General features: G+C 41.2%; 1 protein-coding gene across 11 annotated transcripts in view; it reads right to left on the minus strand.

Annotated features, from left to right (window-relative positions):
- Positions 1 to 977, minus strand: part of ACO1 (aconitase 1) — a 67,720-nt gene extending 66,743 nt beyond the window's left edge. For 10 of the 11 annotated variants that reach the window (XM_077965182.1, XM_077965180.1, XM_077965177.1 and 7 more), the window contains exon 1: positions 882 to 966. The gene's annotated coding sequence lies outside the window, so the exon portion shown is untranslated. 11 annotated transcript variants of the gene reach the window in all.
- Between the last annotated feature and the right edge of the window lie 18,295 nt (positions 978 to 19,272).

The following is a 19,272-nucleotide window of genomic DNA, read 5'->3' on the forward strand; positions in this document are numbered from 1 at the left end:
AAAACAATGCCATTCTTCTCAATAATTTTCTGTTTTGGAAAATATAGTTCTTTTTCATAAAAATAGGCAATATTAAGATATAATTAGCTCATTATTCTTTTTAAATGAATTATTAAATATAGTAGAAATTTCTGTCTTACACATTATAAATATGGATAGATATAACTCACATAAAAGCTCCTTAAGACACTAATTTTTAAGAGTGTAAAGGGGTACTGAGTCCCAAAAAAGTTTGGGGACTTCTGTCCTAGAGGTTGTCCCCCAGGGAAGAGAATTGTGTGTGTTGCAAGAAGGAAGATGCCATTACGATGTGCTAGCTAAACGTGGAAAAAAATGACTTGGTCATAACTGCAGCCCAAGCTCCTTTCTGGATCTCTGAATCTATCAGGGTGGGCTCTGTGTTCAAGCCTCCCACGTAAGGGTCTCTTCCCCCTCATCCCATTTTCCCTTTACCCCTTGGAGTGCATTCCCGGATCTGCCCGCACAACTTTAGCAAGCGTTTCCCTACCCAGCTAGCCGGGCCTGGGCGATGACTCCCAGTGCGGGCCTCACGGCCTCGGGGTTAGGACTCCCAGGATCGGCCGCACACCCTAGACAAGGACTTTCAGGACAGCACGCACAGCCAAGGCTAAGAGGGTCTAGGAAAGCCATTTCCAATCCCTGGTCCCTCTCTTCGGCATGGCATAGACTGGGGACTGGGGGGACGTCAGTCGCCAGAAACACGTCCCCGATTCTCCTCTCAGCCTCCACAAGCTCGCCTCCGAGTCCCCCGGGCCGCACTGCCTCAGGCACCTCGGTAAAGGCCCGCACCGACTCCCGAAGGATACAGCGTGGACGGCGCTCCCGCCTGGGGACGTGGGCCGGGCAACGTCGGTACTCACCTCCGACTGCACGGTGGGGCTCCCGCGACCGGCGCACCAGACCCAAGGAGCGGGACGCGTCCCCGCCCGCTGCGCGGTTTCAGCTGCCGCCTCCACGCTCCGCCCCCTCTCGCCCCCCGGGCCGCCGCGCGATGGGCGGAGCAGGGGCGGGACTGGCGGGCAGCAAGCCGAGGAAGGGGCGGAGCCTGCGGGCGCCCTCGCGGGCCTGGAGGACTTCGCCCTGGGCAGGAGTCGAGGGTTGCGAAAGGCTCCTCCGTAGGATGTGGGAGAGCTGATCCCTCCGCCCGGTCCGCTTCTGCCAGCCTGAGTCCTGGGACGAGGGTGTCTTGCTCACTTTGGGGCTTAGCATTCCTAACGTCCAGCCGGCGTTAGGAAGTGACCAAAGGGTAGGGAAGAAATGGAATTATTTAAAAAACATGATTTGGCCATAACTGCAGAGGTTTCATGTACTGCAGAGGTTTCATGCAGAGGTTTCATGTACGTGTGGTCACTTCGTCCGCCTCCCTTCTCACTTTGTCCCTCCCCACCCTACCCACCCTCTCCAACCTCGCCTTAATTCTTTGCGCAAAGCCTGCCAAGTGGGCATCGGAGTCACGCTGTCAGAGTAGGACTTCAGCATTTCCGTGGCAAAAGTTCTATGTGTAGATTTCCTTGGACATGTCACAACACTTTCTAATACACGATGTTCCCCGATCTGAAGTCAGAAAAATGGCTGGGAGATGGCACCAGGTGGACTTTCACAAGACTTGCTTTTCATGTTGGTTGGAGTTTTGCCCTTTTGGGTGAATGTGCGTTCAAAGAAGTGATTAGATCTTTCTAGATAAAAGGTGGTGAGTTTTTCCCGCCCAAATTATTTGGAAAGTTACTGTAGTTTTCTGAATAAGCAGCTTATAGGATGAGTAAACAATAGCCAGTACTAATAGCCCCCTGCTACCTTATACTGCCCTTCTACTCTGCACAAAGCCCTGTGATTGACTCTTTCCACGTTACTCAGTTCAGCTCTTCCAACCACCCTACAGGTAAAGAATATTACCCGTCTTTGCAGGTGTGCAATGTGCAACAGCTGAGACTCAGTCCGTAGGTTGATTTGACGCCAAAGCCTACACCTTCCCTGTCATGCTGCACTATAGGGTACATCTATCATCTAGTTATATTTAACTTTGAAATATAAATACTTATATTTATTTTGAAAGAGGAAGTAACTGTATTTCCAATATGAGAGGAGACTTTCTTCCCACCCACTTCCTAAATCCTTTCCATTCACATTAGTAATTAAATTTTCTTTGAGTCTCCACCATATGGCAGAGGTGCACCACAATCTCTGCAAAATCGTGCTCCATTCTCCTTCGGAGGTAGGGAGAGTAGGGCAAGGTGAGAGCGAGTAGAAGGCTGGGGAAGTCCGACGAGGACACATCCAGCTAGATTTCAATTCTTAATGAGGCAGCCATTCGGAAAGCGAAGTATCTAATGTTCAATGATAACATCCGTGTAACTGAGAATCCTTTGCAGTAAATAATCAAATCAGAGCTATGAAGGGAATTGAGATTTATTAGTAAGCATGCTGGCCAAAACCGTGAAGGAAATAGTTCCACATTCCCCCCCCCAGTCTGTTGCTCTTGGACGTTGTCACCAGTGACATGCAGATCGTGAATCCCAGAGCCTGTCCTCAGTTCCTGTCCTTACTCACTGCTCTGTGGTATTTGACACGGGCGATTCGTTTTCCTTGAAATGTTAACCTCCTTTTGGCTTTTTAGCCCTCCACTCTTAGGAGTCACCTCTTCCCTCTTTGGCCCCTCTTTTTTACGGTCTTTCATTACACTCTCCCCTCTTGCTTTGTATGTTTCTCCATTTGCTGAGTTTTTCTTCATCTATTTTCTCACTATGCAGACTGCCTGCCACTTCTAGCTGAAGCCTGCTATATGTCTGTCATTGGTCTTACTTAACCTTCTGACCTTCACACTCTTGATTTGCAGCCATATGTGGCAACCCCACCTGGATATTCCAAAGGCACCTGTATTAGACTGTTCTCACGCTGCTGTAAAAACTGCCTGAGACTGGGTAATTCATAGGCAAAGAGGTTTAATTGGTTTACAGTTCTGCATGCTGGGGAGGCTTCAGGAAGCTTAGAATTATGGCAGAAGGAGAAATAGGCACGTCTTACATGGCAGCAGGCGAGAGAGTGTCCTCTCAATGTACAGTGGTCCTCCTGAATGCTTTGAGGGGACTTTAGAATCCCTACATTTTTCACTGAATATATGTCTTCATACCAGAGAAAATTTGAAATAAATGTTTTGTTCCTCTTTTTTAAAAAGTTATATTCATTACAAGGAGAGGCAGTTCTTAGCCTCATCTTGGCTCCCAGTAAATATCCAACTGCTCTCCCCCATGCCCTCTTCCTACCACACCTACTATACACTTAATTTTCATGCTCTCCTAATTACTGCCTAAGGGCCTGATCCCTGAGCTGCCTTCCCAGGGAACAAGAATCCTCTGGGCAGCTGCTTACAGTTAAGCACCATTTCTCTCAATATAGCTAATAATAAAAATCACCCCCATGATCCAATCACCTCCTTCCCTCCACACATGGGATTACAATTTGCATGAGTACGCAAAGCCAAACCGTATCAGCGAAAATGGGAATTTAGTGTCTTCTCTAACCATCCTATCTCCAACCTGTCCCTCCTATCCATCCAGTTTCTGTTTCTTCTTCATCCTAATCCCGCATCCTGAAAATGTATTTCATGATCTGTTGGGAAAGCTAAATGTTTAAAGGGTATATTGCTATGGCATATTACTATGCTCTCATAGGGTCCACCTAACAAATATTTCTGTCATGATATAAAAGGTTCTGCTAATGGCCCAGCTGAGGGCATATACTCTAGGGACCTTCAGAGAGGATGTCACCCAAGTATGTAACTGCTCAGGCACCACAGCTCTGCTCCAGGGGCCAGAGGCAAAAGGACCTTCATATGAAGGAACAGCACTGATTTAGGAGCCTTACCTGCTAGAAGGCTCTGCTGCTATAAGGAGAACCATGAAGATTCTGTCGGAGACCTGTTGAGCTCTGAGGAATGCCTCATTATATTCCACACTGACTTCAGTTGCTTGTATATGCTGGACTTCCTCAGTTTATTGAAAGGTCCTAGGAACTATCCCCAACTAACTTTGTATAATGCTTTGCAATTTATATTGCACTTTCACATACATATCATTTAATAGGAAGGAAGAGGTGTAAGAGAAAGACAGTCTAGCATAACGCTTCTAAGACCTTGGGGTACATTGAAAACACATGTGCCTGTGTTGTGCTCTTAGGAGGTTGAGTTTGATGCAGGTGGTCAAAAGACCATCCTTTGAGAAACACCAATGTTCTCTGAGTGTGGGTGTTTCTCAGATTCACCAGAGGGCACTGATTAAAAATATAGCCTCCTGTATCCTCTGCCTCCTAGAATGTCTGATTCATTAGGTCAGGGTGGGGGGTCTGTGTTCAGATTCTGAATACGCTACATTTTTACCACAGGTGATTCTGCTGTAGCATGTCCCCAGGTTGGCACCAAGGACCTGTTACCTAGAAATATACACTCCATGAGGGCAGGGGCCCATGTCAGTTTGTTCATCATCCCTAACATGGAGTCTAGTGCATAGTAGGTGCTCAATACAAGTTTGTTGACTGACTTACTGTGTGTTTCTATTGCTTAGCCTTTGCTCTCTGTTGGCCTTTGTACTGTTCAGAGTCCTCTAGCATGGCACCGAGGGAAGACATGTGTTTGGCAATGAATGAAGTATAAAATGGTCCTCCTGAATGCTTTGAGGGGATTTTAGAATCCCTACATTTTTCACTGAATATATGTCTTCATACCAGAGAAAATTTGAAATAAATGTTTTGTTCCCCTTAAAAACAAAGTTATATTCATAGCAAGGAGGGGCAAGTCTTAGCCTCATCTTGGCTCCCGGTAAATATCCAACTGCTGTCTCCTGATGCCCTCTTGCCAGCACACCTGCTATACGCTTAATTTTCATGCTCTCTTAATTACCGCCTAAGGGCCTGATCCCTGAGCTACCTTCCCAGGGAACAAGAATCCTCTGGGCAGCTGCTTACAGTTAAGCACCATTTCTCTCAACATAGCTTATAATAAAAATCTTCACAACCACCTGTTGATGCTGGTAACATTATTATTGCCATAGTTTCACAGATGAGGAAACTGAGATTCAGAGTAGTTAGACAGCATGCTTCAGTCACGAAACTTAAATGGTGATCCCGGGGTTTTAATGAAGGCTGGCCTCACTCCAGAGCTTGTGCTATTAAGTGTTGTGCAACAAAATCATCAGATATCCTGAAGTTGTGAATTATTTGTTCTTTGCAGAAAAGAAAAGGGACTTAAATGTTCTAGGGAAAAGATTTGTTCTATCACCATATAGTCTGGAATTCCTTATTCACATATTTCCAGGGCTTGTTCTCCCTGATGATAGCAGAGAGATCCCTGCTGCAGCCATGTAATGTAGGGACACCTGGGTAAAGAGACTCCTCATTCTGGGGGATGGAGGTGTTGAAAATCCAGGGCAGCTTGAGTATGAATTCCAGGATTGGTACATAATTCCTGGGTGTCTAGTACCATCTTTCACATGTGTTAATTTGCTGGTTACTTTTTGAGTACTTTGTGTTATATATTTTTCAGAATGGAGAGGGAAGTACTCTGCAGGATTGGTCTATTAAATTATTTAGGTATGCACAAAATAAAACTTTTTTTGAGAAAATAATTTGGTAACATTGACAGATGAGAGTAAAAATAAAAATTTGTCACTAATGTGACTCATTTATAATTTCAGTTTATGATGAGATTACTTTCACATGTCAGTTTAAGTGCTTTTTTTATTTTCTTCTTGGGACAGGATTTTGCTCTGTTGCCCAGGCTGGAGTGCAGTCTGCAGGATCACAGCTCGGTGCGGCCTCAACCTCCTGGGCTCAAGCAATCCTCCTGCCTCAGCCTCCTGAGTAGCTGGGACAAACGTGTGTGCCACCACACTCAGCTAATTTTAACATTTTTTTATAGAGATGGGATCTCCTCATGTTGCCCAGGCTGGTCTCAAACTCCTGGGCTGAAGCAATCCTCCTCCCTCAGCCTCCCAAAGTGCTGGGATTACAGGTGTGAGCCACTGTGCCTGGCTTTAAGTGCTTTTTAAAATGGAAAATCCTCTTTCTCTCCTCCCTTCCTCCATACTTGGCGGGAGGAAACAACAAACATCTGGTCTGTTCCAAGTTCATCCTTGAAAGTACCACGCAGATTACCTTAACCAGACGATGGTGAGCTACTGCCCTCTGTTGATGAGTGTGTGGTAAACACATTGTCAAACAGAAAAAGCTGAGAGGATGGTTAGCATTAAGAGGAAAAACAATTGGGCGACAGAGTGAGAACTTGTCTCTAAGAGAGACAAAGAATAAGTATTAAGAAGACATAAATGGATTAAGAAAGCTACCTTTTGTTCCTTAATTTCACATTTACTGAATGTTCTAGAAGTTAGAGTAGAGAGCAGAAACTTAATCAGTCCACAAACTGGCTCTGCTAAGAACTTGGTGTGATGAGTCCAAAAATGACTATGATTAATTCTTACTCTGAGGGACCTGAGAACTTATTGTTTTATTATTTTCCCACAGCTTTACTGATACTATTTTAATGTTTGCCCACGATAGTACAATATTCATCTTTCACATATCAAAATCTAATGTTAATTGTTATTTTTAAATCTTTTTTTCCCAGATAATTCCAAGTTCTTACAACCTCTAACTACATGTACCCTCCTTTTGATTTCTATGTCATTGTTATCTCGTATTTTATAGTCATAGATTGTAACTCTTAAAGGCATTATTATTCCTGTTTTATAGAGTTAATATTTGTTTACAGTCAAGCATACTTTTACCATTTTTGTTGACTACTTCTTAGTACTTCCTCTCCTCGCTTCTCCCATACTTGGTGGGAGGAAACAACAACAGACAACACAGAAAGATACATTTTGTCTGTTCCAAGTTCATCCTTGAAAGTACCATGCAGGCTAACTAAACCCGATGATGGTGAGCTACTGCCCTCTGTTGATGGGTATGTGGTAAACACATTGTTAGCCATAAAAAGCTGAGAGGATGGTTAGCATTAGGAGAATCAATAATTGGGTGACAGAGAGTGAGACCCTGTCTCAAAAAAAGAGAGAATAAGTATTAAGAAGAAAACATTGTCTACTGGTGATAAATTTTCTCAGACTTCATTTGTTGTAAAATGTCTTTCTTTTACTGTCTTGTTAAAAACATTTATTTATTTATTTTTATTATTTTTATTATTTTTTATTTTTTTAAGACAGAGTCTCGCTGTGTTGCCCAGGTGACAGAGTACGATCTTGGCTAACCGCAACCTCTGCCTCTGGGTTCAAGTGATTCTCGTGCCTCAGCCTCCTGAGTAGCTGGGACCATAGGCACCCACCACCATGCCCAGCTAATTTTTGTATTTTTAGTGGAGACGGGGTTTCGCTATGTTGGCCAGGCTGTCTTGAACTCCTGACCTCAGGTGATCCACCTGCCTTGGCCTCCCAAAGTGCTGGGGCTCTCACTTTGTCACCCAGGCTGTAAGGCAGTGGCATGAACATAGTTCATTACAACCTTGACTTCCCAGGCTCAGGCAATCCTTCTACCTCAGCCTCCTGAATAGCTGGGACTACAGGTGTGCACTATCATGCCTGACTAATTTTAATTTTTTTTTTCTAGAAACAGGGTCTTGCTATATTGTCCAGGCTGGTCTGGAATTCCTGAGCTCAAGTGATCCTCCCACCTCAGCCTCCCAGAGTGCTGGGATTATAGCATGAGCTACCATGCCCAGCCTACTGTCTTTGTTGAATAACATTTTTTCTGGATATTAAATATTAGATTGGCAGTTATTTTTTTTCCAACATTTAAAAGTATCAACCCAGGCCGGGCATGGTGGCTCATGTGTATAATCCCAGCACTTTAGGAAGCTGAGGTGGGAAGATCACTTGAGCCCAGGAGTTCCAGGCAAGCCTGGGCAACGTGGTGAGACTCTATCTCTAAAAAATTGTTTTTAAAAATTAGCCAGGTGTGGTGGGATGTGCATAGTCCCTGCTACTCGGGAGGCTGAGGTGAGAGAATTGCTTGAACCTAGGAGATCAAGGCTGCAGTGATCCCTGTTCTTGCCTGCCACTTGCATTCCACCTGAGTGACAGAGTGAGACTCTTATCTGAAAAAAACAAAAAACAAAAAAATCAAGCCATGTCTTCTGGCTTTGCTAACTTTTGTTGAGAAGTTTGTTGTCAGTCTAAATCTTCCTGTTCTGAAAGTAATGTTTCTTTTTCTCTGGCTACTTTTATAATCTTCTATTGTCTTTTGTTTTCACCAGTTTGAATTTTCTATACATTTATTTTTTTCTGAGATTCATAGTACTTTCTGAATCTGTGGCTTAATGTATTTCAGCATTACTGGGAAAAAATTAATTATTGTCTTTTAAATGTTGCTTCTGTCCTATTCTCTGCCTCTTTTCCTTTTGGGATTATAATTTCACATATGCTAGACTGTCTTACTATAACCTTTATGTCTCTTATGTTTTCCATTCTTTAGTCTCTGTCATTCATTCGGGGTATTTCTTGCTGACATGTCTTTTTGTACTATAAAAGCAGTGGATTCTACAATCTCACTTTTCCTCATCTATGAAGCAGATTCACTATATGCTAAGCATTCCACCTGGGCCCCTACCTATCTCGTCTGTGGGATTTGGTGGCGAGGGGAACTAATGCAACCTTATTTTCATGCTACTTGTTATGCATGTAATCATGTACTTTATCTCTGACACAAGAGCCTCATGTCTTCTGCCAACATCCATGAAACAATAACAGCTTAAGTTACTAGCTTGTATATAGGGTAAAATCCCAGATCCTGACAGTTTGGGTGACAAGATAGGGTGCTGGCTGAGGTGTGCCTTTCTGGATGACCCCATGGGCTGTGTTAGTAGGACGCAGTAGCAAATGCCCTCATCAAAGTGGGGAGCAAGGGGGAAAGTACATTTATCTCACTCTCCTGCCTGTTAATGAATGTTTAGAGGCTAAGCAAGAGGCAAGGTTGAAACAGTCTACCTAAATGGTACTTTGATTGTGCTCACTCTCCTCAGGAACAGGAAGAAGGCACTTTATGTGACAATTAGGCAGCAAGAGTGGGGAAGCCAAAAGTGGCTGCATCTGATTGGTCAAGGAGTCCCCGCAAAGCTTAAATAATGATGTCATCTGTAAGTAGATAAAGCTTCAGGTGGACCAAAGCCAGAGGTTCACTTGAATGAGCCCAAGCTGCTGGTACCTGCTTGAAATGGAAAGCTGATGCAAACTAGCTTACTGGCCTGAAACTGCTCTTTCCCTCTGCACTTCCTGACCCTTCCCATCCCCTGTACCCCAGCCTCAACTGCTTTAAGGAAAATGCTGAGTATGTGGGGGAACTGGAAAGAGGGGAGGAACTCAAATATTTTTAGCTCTGTCGAATATAGGTGCCCAAGTCACAATCTTTCCCAGTCTCATGAATGGAGGGGGTGCTGTGCACAAGGATATCTAAAGGCACTGAGGATTGTAGGGTGCAAGGGAATTTACACTGAGCCTGGTTGGGAGAAACAAAGGATAGGAAAAGCCATCTTCTCCCTGCATCTGCATCCCCCTTCCAGCAGCTATTGCTACAGCCCCGTTATGTCTGTTAGACTTCTTGGTCCATATTTCCATAGGGCAGTGTTTTTCAACCAGGATCATTTTGTCCTCTCCTCCCACCCAGTGGACATGTGACAATGTCTGGAGACTTTTTTTTTTTTTTTTTTTTTTTGAGACAGAGTTTCGCTGTTGTTGCCCAGGCTGGAGTGCAATGGCATGATCTCAGCACACTGCAACCTCCGCCTCCTGGGTTCAAGTGATTCTCCTGCCTCAGCCTCCCAAGTAGCTGGGATTACAGGCACCCGCCACCATGCCCAGGTAATTTTTGTATTATTTATTTATTTATTTATTTATTTATTTATTTATTTATTTTAGTAGAGTTGGGGTTTCTCCATGTTGGCCAGGCTGTTCTTGAACTCCTGATCTCAGGTGATCAGCCTGCCTCGGCCTCCCAAAGTGTTGGGTTTACAGGCATGAGCCACTGTACTCAGCCTGAAGACATTTTTGATTGTCACAACTGAGCCAGGGGATGATGTGGGGGTGTGTTCTACTGGCATCTAGTGGGTAAGGCAGGGATACTGCTAAGTTTCCCACAGTGCTTGGGAAAGCTCCCCGACAAAGAATTAACCACTCCTCAATGGCAAGAATGAACCTCTGCCGTGGGAGAAAAATGTGCTCCAAATTCAACTGATGGGGTTTGGGCAATGTTTAGGACCTTTAGGGCCAATCCAATGTACTGTTTGCTGTGTCTTTCACTGATGAGTGTGTAATTGGTGTTCACCTTGTATGTATTTGTGTTGTGAATGCTCATGAAGCCCAGAGGAATCCTTCCATTCAAGGACCATGGCATGTGGAGGGGTAATCTCTGTCTCTTTCCCAGTAGTATAGCAAAGAGAATATAAAACCTGATAAGAAATGGAAATTACAGCTTTAAAGACTTAGTGGCTGCAGTATACAGGAGGCAATTTCCTAGTAACAGCTGATGCAAGGACCAAGTACACCTCTTTTAAAAGCAGGGGCTGCTATTGTCCTGGTTGCTGAGCTATTGACCCATATAGACTTTGGGTCAAGAAGCTGAACTGCTGACCCATAGAAGCTTTGTGACTCTGCAGCCTGATGTCTCCATTTTGGAATGGGTTATCTTGCATTTGACAACCTAAAAGGAAAAGGCCCGATATATCTCAGTTGTCAAATGGAAATTAATATTCAAGGATAGAGTTGGTCTGTTCCCAGTAGCATCTCAGTTTACATGAAAGAGCGGCAGCTATCATTTTAGGGAAACTATTTTCATTATGCTGCTTGAAGTAAGGCCACCAGATCAATAAGGCCCTTGATTCACAGTGTTCCTCTCAATGCCTGGGCCTGGTTTACTGATGGTTTGGCTAAGTTGAAACCTGTTGGTGTCCATTAGCTGCTATAGCAGTCAACTGCTGCTCTATACATGGCACCCTGAAAACTGATGTGCTTGTCCACTCAGTGGGAAGATTTAAGACCATTTTCGTAATTCTGCCCAATACTTCCCACAAAAACTTATATTTTTACTAACTCTTGGGATATTGCTAATGATCAAGCCATTTGGTCTGCTATATGGCCTGTCACTTACAAGCCTATACACTGACAGATTAAAGATACTTCTCTCTCAGGAAATGAACTGTGGAAATAAGCCATCGCTGATGATAAAATACTTAGGCCATTCGTGTTAGATGATGTTTGTATTAAGAACTCATTCTCCAGTGAGACCTACAGAAATCAAGATGTTGATGCAGCCTGAAATGTCCAGCTCATTTCTGCTGCCACCTTGATCTATCACTGTATTAGACATGGCCACATATATATCATCATTGACTTGGCACAAGATAAAGGGTTATATACTTCTAATGTGGAAGTTACCAGTGTGTGCCAGACTTGAAACACCTGTCAAGGATTGGCTGGCTCATCTTGTGGTGAAGGAGGTTACATTGCACAGGTATGAACTCTGTCCATTCTTGGCACATTGACAATATCAGACCTTTGACCTCCTTTTGTATCTATTGGTGGTGTCTCACTGTTCTTGATACTTTTCCCCAGTCCAATCAGCCAACTCTGGCTATACTCCTATGGCTCTTGAGACTAGTCTGTATTTATATGTTTGATTTTCTGGGCCATTTGCAGCCTGTCAATGGTACCACTTTTGTGACAAAGGTCACCCAATGATAAGCCAATAATCAAGAATTCAATTCCATGCTCCATCTGCAGGCATCTAATATTGTTGAGTCAATATTCAACAATATCAGATGATATTGAATCTGAAATGGATTTCTCAAAATTTGACTTAAAAAGATTTCAACTCTACTTTTCTCACCTCCTGCTGTAAAGAGTAGTAAGACAGTATGGTCACTAAATGTGGTTGTCTCCAGAACCATAATGGAGACAAGAAGTGGCCAAGGGGTTATTTTCTGGATACTAATCAAAATGAAAGGACAAGAGTTTATATAAGCCTATTTTGAAAATTTGGAATTCTGTACTAACCATTCTTGGACACAATGGATCTTTCTTTACCCTAGAACAACACTAGACCAGTGGTTTGTACATCCTCCTATCTTTAGCAGTGTAGCCAAAGGGGATACTAAGGAATTAAAATTAATTCTGATTCAGCCATCTGGATCCTCTTTTTGGATTGACATGGTCCAATATGAAGACAATGGTTACCTGGTTGGGTACACTGCTTGCTGAATTCCCCTACGAAAAATGTAATGGCTTAAAAGAACACAAACTTATTATTTTACACATCTGGAGGTCAGAAATCTGAAATGGGTTCCATTGGCTAACATCAAGGTATTGGTAAGGCTGCATTCCTTCTAGAGTCTCCAGGGGAGAATTTCTCTGTCTTTTCTAGCTTCTAGATACCACATGCATTCCTTGGCTGTGGCCCCTTCCTCCATCTGCAAAGCCATGAACATGGCATCTTCACATCTCCGCCTCTGCTCTGTTGTCACATCCCCTTTTCTGACTCTGATCCTCTTGCCTCTCTCTTACAAGGACCTTTATTATTACATTGGGTTTATTCCAATAATCCAGGATATCTTTCCTTCTCAAGATCCTTAATTTAATCACATATGTCATCCCTTTTGCCATGTTAAGTATGGCATCTTTGCCATCTTTGAAGGCTCATTATTCTGCCTTCCACATCCTTTTTGCTCCTAAAATTTCCAGAGAAAAGGTTTGTAAGTAGATGATTGAAAAAAGGTGAAGTTACAATTACTTGAATGGGACCTACTGATTTCATGGCACAGAAGATGAGCAACTACCGTGGCACCTGGGGCAGGAACACGTTTGACTCTGGAGGTGCAGGGGTGGGGGCACTTAATAATATCTTTGTCTCCTAGATCCGACACTGGGGTCTGAGTTAAACAGCAGGTGCAGCTGACAATCTGTAGACATGGTTTCTCGTGAATTATTTTGCTGTGCCTGATGCCATGAATAGCAGCTCTCAACATGGGCCTCTTTTACACACATATAAACACATAGACCAGTACAACATTGTTTCATTGTGTTACAAATTCACATGCTTCTTTGATGCTGAGAGGTCTTAGGTTATGCCTTGTATATAGTAAAGGAGGCTACAACCACTCAGTGATACTGCCCACGTGACTTAACTAAACCAAACCAATGTAATGCTGATCTAAATAACATTTTAAGATAAATCCTAATAGGAGTTACCTGTGCCTGTTTGGGTTATACATTTTATGTGGCTGAGAATGGGCCATAGAATGTCTCTCTACTGGGGATGGTGTTGGATTTTTGTTCATTTAATACCCCTTGTAATTATTGGCAAAGACACCAAAGATCAGGAGGTCAGTGTAAATTCCCTTGCATTGGTTGCAATGGATAACAGACTGGCCATAGGCCAGATTACATCCTGACTGTCCGAAATAAAGTCTCCTGTTCTCCCCTGGGACAGCTGTCTGAGGGCAGAGCCCTGGAGGGAATGATCGAGGCCAATACTGCAGGTTAATTTTATCCTATTGTTTGGAGTCCCTTTGATAGTAACCTTAATTAAATGCTATATGAGACAAATTGAACAAGTTTAGTTCTAGCCCTGATGGTCAAATTAATCCGAGTGACCAAAAGAGTGACATACTTATGTGAAAGTTTATGAGAAGCCAGTACATATAGGGACAGAGGGAGGATTGAAGGGAAAGGCAATCTTTCATGGGCCCTGAGTATTTCTGCACATTTTTGCTGGGTGTGTCAAGAATGCGAGGCCCTGACTGCTGTTTACCCAGGCCATTTCTCAGGGTTGTGTTTTAGTGAGCAGCCATGAGGGTTTACATTTTATAAAGTCAGGTATTTGCTTGAAAATTATTGCATTTGAGAGGGGGCAAGAAGTGAATGAGTATATAGATGAAACAATATTGTCCAAAACTTTGTAATTGTTGAGTCTGGATCATGACATAATTGTGGATCATGGGTATGTGTGGGTTTAAAGAGCAGGCTTTCTTACCCCTAACTGTGAAAACAGTGAATCTCCAAGCTCAGTGTTCCCTGGCTGCAACACAAATCCATTGTATGTATTGCATCCTTCTAGGTCCCTCTGCATCATCCTGGTGGGACTTTGAACAAGGAGACCTGATGCAACATGATGCTTATGCTACTTGCTGTGTCATGAGTAGTAATGGGACTCCTATGAGCCAGGAGTCTTGTGTCTTCTGTCAATATCCATAAAATAGTACAGGCTCTTATTAGATTGTAAGTTGAGTAAAATCCCAAACTCTGACAGGTATCTGTGTTTTGGTGTTGGCTATGGTGTTTGGTTGAGATCACAAGGCACAAATTTGGCCTTGTAGTTTTGTTATTACGTTGAGGAAAAAATCAGCTTATCATGTATCTGCACCAAATTTTACCAACCTGGAAATTTAGAACTTTTCTATTTAGTGAATTAAAAATTTTATTATTATTAATAATCTCAACCATTTACAAAAGTAAAGAGAATATCATAATGAACTATAATAAAACTATAATAATGAACGATAATGAGAATATAATAATGATGTCTATAATAGTTTAAATATTACCCATTTTCAACAATTATCAACTCATGGCCAATTTTGCTAGTTTTATATATGCCTTCCATACCCTGATTGAGGCACATTTATAGTCATATAGTTTTATTTGTTATATATTATGTTTTAAAATCATTGACTAGAGTTTTCTTTGTTGTACAGTATCTGTATTCTTCATGTTTTTCAAGACCTATATTGTGAATAGAATATGTAACTTCATTAATAATACAAAAAAGCATTACAATTCTCCACCTGAAATATTTTGTAGGCAACCAAAGCTGTACATAGCGGCAAATGTATAGCCTTAAGTTCTGTAGCTATTTAAAAAAAGAGAAAATAATGAAGTTAGAAAAAAATCTAAGGTAAATATAAATTAGTATCACAAAATATCAATGAAGTAGAAAATATACAGAATTGACACTAATTCTGAGAACAGTATCTTTGGAAAAAACATTGAAATACACAAATCTCTGACAAGCTAAATAAAAATGGGTTACAATATGCAAACATTTATTGAGGTATATAACTACAAATATGACTTTAAAAACTTAATATAATACTGTGAAATACTCTATGCAAATAATTTTGAGACTTACAAGGAGACAGACAATTTCCACAAATATATATAAAACTTATATCCATGGTAGATTCTACTCCTCAGAGATTCAGTTGATTTTGTTTCAAGTGTTGACTTCTGTTCTTTGTTACAATCCAAAATTCTCCTCATGCTTAGGGATTTTGTGTCCTCTTCATATTTTTCTGAGCAACCACATTCCTGCATCCATGTAGGCTGTCATTATTGTCCCAGCAATATCCAACGTGGGTTAATCTGTCCCCTTTCCTGGTTCTACCTGGAAACCACTTGTATTAGGCCATTCTTGCATTGCTATAAAGGAAAATCTGAGATTGGGTAATTTATAAAGAAAAGAGGTTTAATTGGCTCATGGTTCCACAGGCTGTAGAGTAAGCATAGCGCTGGCATCTTCTTGGTTTCTGAAGGAGGCCTCAGGGAGCTTTTACTCATGGCAGGAGGCTAAGCAGGGGTAGGCATGTCACATGGCAAGAATGGGAGCAAGAGAGAGAAGTGGGAGATGCCACACACTTTTAAACAGCCAGATCTCACAAGAACTCACTCAGTATCACAAGGACAGCATCAAGCACATGGCTCTAAGCCATTCATGAGTAAACCATCCTCATGTTCCAATCACCTCCTACCTGGCCCTAGGATTACAGTTCCATATGAGATTTAGAGGGAACAACATCCAAACGATATCACCACTCATATCACAGTAAAGCACTAGAGCAGGGGCTGGAAAACTTTTTCCGTAATGGACCAGATAGCAAATATTTTACTCTTTGTTGGCATTACTACTTCTCTTCCTCCTCCCTTCTCCTTCTTCTCCTGCTCCTCTTCCTTCCTTTTCCTCTTCTTATTTTTACAACCATTAAAAATAGAAAAACCTCTTTTAGCTCTCATGATATATAAAACAGGTCACTGGCTGTATTTGACCTATGGGCAGTAGTTCCTGATTCCTGCACTAGAATATAATGGCTAAAATATAAAGGCCCTACAGCCATGTTGTCTTTAAATCCTGGGTTTGAATCTAGGATTTGTAGTTGTATAGTAATTGTGTTATATGTAAAAAATATTTAACATCTCTGTGCCTTAATTTCCTCATCTAGAAAACAGTGGTAATAATAATTTTTACCTCATAGAGTTGTAATAGAGATTAAATAGGCTAATATGCATACTATGTTTAGAAGAGTAACTGGCACATAGTAAGTGCTCATTAGATGTTAGTTATTATTGTGGAGCCTTTTATTTCTTATAGACTATTTCTCTTCCTTACAAGAGTAATGGAAAGGGTTTAATCTTGTACTACATAGCTGTCTACCATCTTTTTCTTTCTCATTTCTACTCTCTTTCTCCCTCCTTATTTTCTTTCAGGTGTAACAAAGAAATTCCTGTTTGCTTGTTTGTCTGTTTGTTCTGTTTTGTTTTGTTTTGTCAGGCATGATTGTTCTTTCTGCAGTCAGGCTTGCTTACAGTCTTACATTCTATACAGAGCAGGCCTATTGATTTCATTCTCTAAGAAAAATTCATTTGAATGCATTTCTTTCCTTCACAGGATTACATATAAATTACCAAAAGATGACTGTAGAAGAAATGGAAAACCTGGCTAGTACAAAAATCATGCAAGAAATAAAAAGAATTATTGAAGAGTTACATCCAAAAATGTTTTTAGCTCAGATGATTGAGACTTTTAAATTGACTTATTATTGGAAAATGTCAAACATATAAAAATAATAATTGTATAATAAAGTCCCGTGTATCCATGACTCAGACTCCACAATTATAAACTCTTGGACAGTATTGTTTCATCTATACTCTTACACAATTCTTTCCCCCCACCTGATAATTTTAAATGAAATATCTGACTTTTTTTTTTTTTTTGAGATGGCATCTTGTTCTGTTGCCCAGGCTGGAGTGCAGTGGTGTAATCTCAGCTCACTGCAACCTCCGCCTCCTGGGTTCCAGTGATTCTCCTGCCTCAGCCTCCTGAGTAGCTGGGATTACAGGCACCTGCCACCATACCCAGCTAATTTTTTTATTTTTAGTAGACATGGGGTTTCACCATGTTGGCCAGGGTGGTCTTGAACTCCTGACCTCAGATGATCCACCCACCTCAGTCTCCCAAAGTGCTAGGATTACATGTGTGAACCACTGTGCCCGGCCTTGACCGAATATTTGTATCTACGAAAAATTCGTATGTTGAAATCTAACCCCCAATGTGATGGAATTTGGAAGTGGGGCCTGTTGGAGGTAATTAGGTCATGAGGGTGGAGCACTCATGAATGGGCTTAGTGCTTTTAAGATGAAGCCAGAGGGTGAGCTTGTCCTTTTTCTGTCGTGTGAGGATACAAGGAAAGGCTGGCTATCTCCAACCCAGAAGATGACCCTTTGCAGAACCCAACCAGGCTGACACTGTGATCTTGGACTTTCAGTCTCCAGTAATGTGAGAAATAAATGTTTGTTGTTTAAGCCACCCAGTCTATGGTAATTTGTTATGAGAGCCAGAACTGGCTAAGATAATGTATAATAAACAGTAGGCCCTGGCCCTCTGTATTCATGGGTTCTTATCCATGGATTTTGCATCTGCGGGTTCAACCAATCATACATTGGAAATATTCAGAAAAAAAATGAGTGGCCTTTTTGGTACTGAACAGGACAGATTCTTTTTCTTGTCATTATTCCTAAATAATATAGCATAACAACTATTTATATAGCATTTACATTACATTAGGTATAAGCAATTAGAGATGATTTAAGGTATATGGGAGGATGTGTGTAGGTTATATGAAAAGACTGTAACTTTTACGTAAGTCTCATTTTTATATTAGAGACTTAAACATTCATAAATTTTTATCCAAGGAGTGTTCCTGGAACCAATCTCCCACAGATATTTAGTGATGACTATATTTTATTTTTTAAAATTAAAAAATTTGTTAAAGCCATAACACTTGTATTTTTATTATTTATGTATTTATTCACTTATTTATTTTAAAGACAGGGTCTTGCTGTGTCACCCAGGCTGGACTGCACAGTGGCACAATCATGGTTTGTTGTAATCTTGAACGCCTGGACTCAAGTGATCTCCCATCTTAGCCTCTGGAGTGGCTAGGACTACAGGTGCATGCCACCTTGTCCAGCTAATGTTTTTGTGGAGATGGGGTCTTGCCATTTTGTCTAGGCTGCTCTCAAACTCCTGGCCTTAAGTGACTCTCCTGCCTCAGCCTCCTGAAGCACTGGGATTATAGGCGTGAGCCACACTGTGCCTGGCCTGTATTTTGTTTTAAAAACATACCCACAATATCGTCACATTAACAAAGTTAAAAAAAATTCTAAAATATCACCAAATACCTTATATGAGTTCAAATTTCCCCAGTTATTTTATAAATTTTAATACTTTTTTTGTTTAAATCAGTATTGAAAAGGATCTATAACCTTTTCTCTGTTAATTTACAGGTTTACATTCTCTTTTTCTTGTTGAATAAATATTTGTTAAGGAAATAAATGTTTGTAGTATAGTGTTCTACCATTTGTATTTTGCTAATTGTGCCTTTATAATGTTATTTAATATGTTCTTCTGTCCCCTGTAAATCAGTGCATGTATTTTGAGACTTGATTAGATTCAGGTTTAATATTTTTCACAAGAATGCTTTACAGATAATGTTGTATAGTTACATCAGGACACACATAATATCTGGTTGTCTTTTTTGTGATCTGAACAAACATTGACGAGCATTGCCTAGACTCATTAATCATTAGGGTCACATTGGAAGATATTCTAATTTTATAATTTCTCATTTATTTCTTCTATAATTGAAAAGCTTTTCTTCATTAACTACGTGGTTGCCCTTAGGTTTAACTCCCACAGAAAAAGCAAGATAAATGCTTGATTCTACCCCTATTTCTTATTTATTTATTACTAGTTTTCAAAATAAGTTGGGTCTCTATCATTCTTCAAAAAGACCAATTATTTGTTTTTTCTTAATATCATTATAAACTCATAGACTTAGACATTTTCTTTGTCTAAAATTCTTGCATTATATTTATTTATGCTTAAATTAGTCTATCTTTGGTCAGTGGGACTCTCTTCAAGTTGGCTCCTGAG

Source organism: Macaca mulatta, chromosome 15 (assembly GCF_049350105.2).
Source record: "Macaca mulatta isolate MMU2019108-1 chromosome 15, T2T-MMU8v2.0, whole genome shotgun sequence".
Lineage (NCBI taxonomy): Eukaryota > Metazoa > Chordata > Mammalia > Primates > Cercopithecidae > Macaca > Macaca mulatta.